Raw genomic sequence first — 5,028 nt, forward strand, 5'->3', positions numbered from 1 at the left:
TTTTCGAGGAAGGGTGTTTGCCACGCCAGAACAGTTGCATATTCCCTCTATGGCAAAATGTTGCTAAGTTATGAAATCATCACTATCATAGTTATTTCATTTTCATTCACCAGGTACCATTCTTTCATTTGAATGAAATTTAAATCTTAGTTTGGACAGAGGCAGAAAACATTAACCGGTTCATCCCTATATTTTTTTTACGGGTTAGCAAATTGCACATTCAAAGTTTGCAGAAAGCCGTTTTCACAAATGTTCTCCGTACACACTGTTTTATGGAAGCGTTAGTTATGCAAAACCGGTGCCGTTGTCATTTGTTGGTGTCAAGGACGAAAAGGAAGGACGACCATTGGGCTGTTCTCAGGGTAGTATAAAAGAAGCTCTTCCTTCTGACCCCAGAGTTAACCGTTTCGTCTTGACCTGTGATGCTGCGAAGTATGAGAGCAGTTGAATCCGTCAAACCATCGAAGGCTGTCTGTTTCACTGGCGTCAAGTGGTATGGGGAAAGGTGAATTGTTTTTATATGTTTTGGCAAGTTAAGAGAAAAAATAGAATGCATTTTATTTATACATAATGAAATTTAATCTATACATCCGTCGTAATATATTATATATTTTTATATATCGCCGCACAAGATTTGGGACTGAGGAAAGCTTATTCATCGTCAGAAGCTGTGCAAACGTATATTCGAAAACTGATGATGGCATTACCTATGCTACCACTACAACAAGTTTGGCCTCAGTTCGATATTCTCAAAGGGGCGCAAATAAAGGAGTGGACTTACTAAATGGAATCCACCTGGACGTGTGTATTAATTGAGCCATTCGCACGATATTGAAGGTATGTCTCAACAATCCTGTTTTGTATTAAATACTATATCACTTGTATTACTGGTCATGATTGAAGTTCCTCTTTTGTTTTTATTTACACATGAAATTATATTTACACATGTTTTTTAGGATGGCGTCGCTACCTGAACCAAATAGCCGGAAAGGAAGTACCGTTTTATGATATTGTTACAACTCTACACATAGAGGCTGAAACCTTTGTTGCAATGTACAAGGGTTGCTGAGGTCGGAAGGAACACTGAGGAGGGTTCCAAAAACAAAAAACAAAAAAAAAACCCGGCACACAGGACACTGCAGTCTCGAGTGCAGCAGTTCTGGGAAGAGTTTGAGACAGGAGACCAAACGACTGCGAGACTCCTCAAGTCATGTTCGCGACTGTTCGGAACCATGGACACAAAAGTGACAAAACAACAATTGATAGCCATAATCAGCTGGACAGATCCTGCATTTTTCAGGAACTAATTCCTTCGCCTGTCCCCACGGGAAAAAAAGAGGGCATGGGCAGGGCATTGTGGGTAGTTCCCAAGTGCGCTCAACCATGTTTATATATCTAAAAAAAAACTAACATTTTCACACAAAAAACATGAAACAGACTGAACTGGTGACAAGCGTTACATGAAGTATGTAAAAGGGACGTTCCCTTGTTAATGCGTTCCATTTTTTCTCCTTAAGCCTTAAACAAGTAAAAGAAAGCAAGTAAGAAATGAAACTTACCTTTTTAAGAATCCTAAACTGTATTCTTGTACCATTATTCAAGAGAAAAGAAACTATTATTAAAATCACCCATCTTGAATATACTAAAACATTTATTGACAGCCTTCCCACCAAATCCTTCCTATCTATGCCATGTTCTAATTACAGAGCAAAAATACAATAACATGGAGGCCTGCCGACACTGGTATTAAAGAAAACTTCGCAATGCCTTCAACAATGCTTTCCACACCTACCAGATTTTACTCTTTCGAAATAGCCTAGCCTATATGCCTTCCTTGGTTTATCCCCTAAAAGCGTTACTTTCCTCACTAAGTCGTTATAGTACAAAGTTTCGTCAAGTACTGCAAATATCTCTTCCCACACAGCTTCTGAGTCCCGTGAAATATGAAATATTTTTCACTAAAATCTCTTTGATTAAAACCATAAATTACATTTACTACAGTTGCTTCACTACCTAAATTTAACTCTTTCGAAAAACCGTAGCCAATTAGCCTTCTCTCTTTCGTCTCATGAGAAACGTTAGTTTCCTTCCCTATACAAGCGTTACTTTTCTTCCCTATGATTTCGAGGAGAAGGAAATTAATGCTTTAAGGGTAGGAAACTTATGGGTCAGCAAACTTACGGGAGCCCTACATTATGTCTGAATCAATTTAAGATCTCTCAGAAATGTTTTCAATACTTGATATGTTTAATTTTTTTCTGATATCTAAAATTCATTTTTAATAAATTTGAGATATCGCCAAACATTAAAGGGTCGAATATGATCTGAAAGCTATACATCATTTTATACTGCAAGGCTTACCATTTCCGGAGTAGAAGGAGAGTGAGGGGGGGGGGGGCTTTAAGTATGGTCAGGACACGTCGCAGCTTTGATGGAGGGACTAGTGATTATAGGTATATTTACTGTGTATATGCTGGGTTGCGGATGGGGGCATTGTACAGGGTACTACAGATGGGTAAATTTGGTTGAAAATGTTCCTACTTCACTGTCGTATTGAGACTATTAGTAAAAAATCTATTTACAATAAGCATATGATTTATCATTGAATACTGATGTTGCTATGTTGATGAGAGAAGGGATATTAGGAGGGAGGTTGAAAACCGGGCAGTGGGTATGATTGATGGGAGGGGAACGAATTGATTTGTGAATTATGAAGTCAAAGCAATTTGTTTCTCATTTTTGTGTATTTGTTTGTACAAGTATTAAATTATGTGCATATAAATAAGCCTTTCATGAGACCCTTGTTCCAGTTACAACAACTGAGGTGTCAGAGATGATGTGGATGCACAACAGCACTTATCACTGGAGAATTTTGTTAGCCTGTAATATATTCTAATTATTCACGAATGAAAATTGAACAGAATGTCAAACAATAAGTCATATCCCACACATTCAAACATCATATTATACTTTACTGTAAAAAATAATACGTCTTGAACTCATCGAGCTATCAAGATTTCATCCAAATAATTTCAAATGGACTATAAACTTTAAAAGAAACCTCACTTCAATACCTTCCCAACAATGCATTTGTTCCTATTGCAAAACGTGACTGGATTTTGAGTAATTAAAATTGGTAAATAATTTCCCCTGAACCTCCTTGACCGGCCTTTGTATATAGTTAACACAAATGTATCATTTGTTAATACAAATTAACGCTGATGTAATATTAATTGGCTTTGTAAAGCAGAGAGTTCCATAACAACTCCCTTGTGACACCTAGACAACCTTTGAAGTCATGATGATAAGCTGCTTACACCGTCTTTCTCAACGTGGGATTCAACGGTAAGGAATTAACCTAACCGTTTAGACAATTATGTTCATTAAACAGTACCGTAACCTGACACTTGGAAGTTACAGTTAGCATACTCGTTAAGCAAGTTTGTGCTGAACGTGCATGCTAACTTCAATTGGGTTTATTTACGGTTATATCACGAATGTACGGCTTGAATGTGCGGCCCCCTCACAATTTTTGCACAGGGGAGCGATAGCTCCCACTAGTCTATGGAACGCGAATATGGAACGCGAAAAGGGAAACCATATTTCGCTGTCTAAACTAAAGTTGTTGCTGCTGTTTTATCATGTTGTTGCTCAAATTTACATTGTTGTCTAAGCTTTTGTTGTTGTCTAAACTTACGTTGTTGTCTAAACTTGTCTAAACTAACGTTATTGCCCAATCACGTGATATAAAAAATATGGGCATTTTGCGCGAAATTCGACTTGCGCTGTATATACATACGCGTCGTTAATTTACTGACCAATTACGAAATAGTCAGTAACATTGACACATATCCCGACCCAATTACAAGCCGGTCAACGCTCTCCACCATGCTACATACATGAGCTGACCCCGCCCACTTTGCTCCTCTAGTAACTTCCCGTATATGCGAAGAACAAGGGCGGCCTTGTCCACAGGACTGTTTTCCTAAACCCAGGCAGCAATAACGTACGAAGATCTAGAGAGGACATGGTTAAAAAAATTATTACGTACGTACGTAATAATACTACGTACGTACGTAATAATTATCACGTAATATACTACGTACGTACGTAATAATATCACGTACGTCATATTACTACGTACGTACGTCATAATTACTACGTACGTACGTGATAATTACTACGTACGTACATAATAATTACTACGTACTTTTATAGGGATTATCACGTACGTATTTAATAATTATAACGAATGTACGTGTTTATGAAATTGCATGAAACATTCAGACATTGTGGATGTGGAGATTTTTATATTGTGGCAAGCCTAAGCACATACATTCCTGTGGTGTTAATCGAACGAACGTACCAATTGTCTGTGTCCGGCATTTTTTAGTTAACTATAAGTATAAGCTTGACTTCTGTGGTATACGTATCTTGCATGTTGACAAATATGTTACAGTATGTACCGCCACTTCTTACTATCTTCAGTATAGAACGTAAAATTATCACGTACCGTACGTACGTGATAAATATTACGTACGTACGTAATATTTTATTACGTACGTACGTTATAAATATTACGTACGTACGTAATAAATATTACGTACATACGTAATATTTATTACGTACGTTATTAATATTACGTACGTACGTAATATTTTTTTGTACCATGTCCTCTCTAGATCTTCGTAAGAACCAACCCCCTGCGTATAGTAATCATATGAAGGCCACGTGGTAAAGCAATTGTTGAACAGCGCCGATGGCAATAACGTAAGTTTAGACAACGAAATCAGTTTGCCCTTTTCGCGCGTCCACGCGCGAAAAGGGCAAACTGATTTCGTTGTCTAATCTAAGTTTGTTGTTGCCTAAACTAAAGTTGTTGCTGCTGTTTTACCATGCTGTTGCTCAAACTCACGTTGATGTCTAAAATTCTGTTAAACTTAGCAACGAAATAAGTTTGCCCTATTCGCGTTCCATAGACTAGTGGGAGCTATCGCTCCCCTGTGCATAACTTGCGGCTCACTTGAC

At 37.7% G+C, this 5,028-nt stretch overlaps 1 long non-coding RNA gene across 1 annotated transcript; it reads left to right on the forward strand.

Annotated features, from left to right (window-relative positions):
• The first annotated feature begins 720 nt into the window (after positions 1-720).
• Positions 721-2,577, forward strand: LOC139981935 (uncharacterized). The gene is made up of 2 exons (XR_011797937.1): positions 721-837; positions 957-2,577. It is a non-coding gene; the product is annotated as an uncharacterized lncRNA (long non-coding RNA).
• The last annotated feature ends 2,451 nt before the right edge of the window (positions 2,578-5,028 follow it).

The sequence above is a fragment of the Apostichopus japonicus genome, chromosome 16 (assembly GCF_037975245.1).
Source record: "Apostichopus japonicus isolate 1M-3 chromosome 16, ASM3797524v1, whole genome shotgun sequence".
NCBI lineage: Eukaryota > Metazoa > Echinodermata > Holothuroidea > Aspidochirotida > Stichopodidae > Apostichopus > Apostichopus japonicus.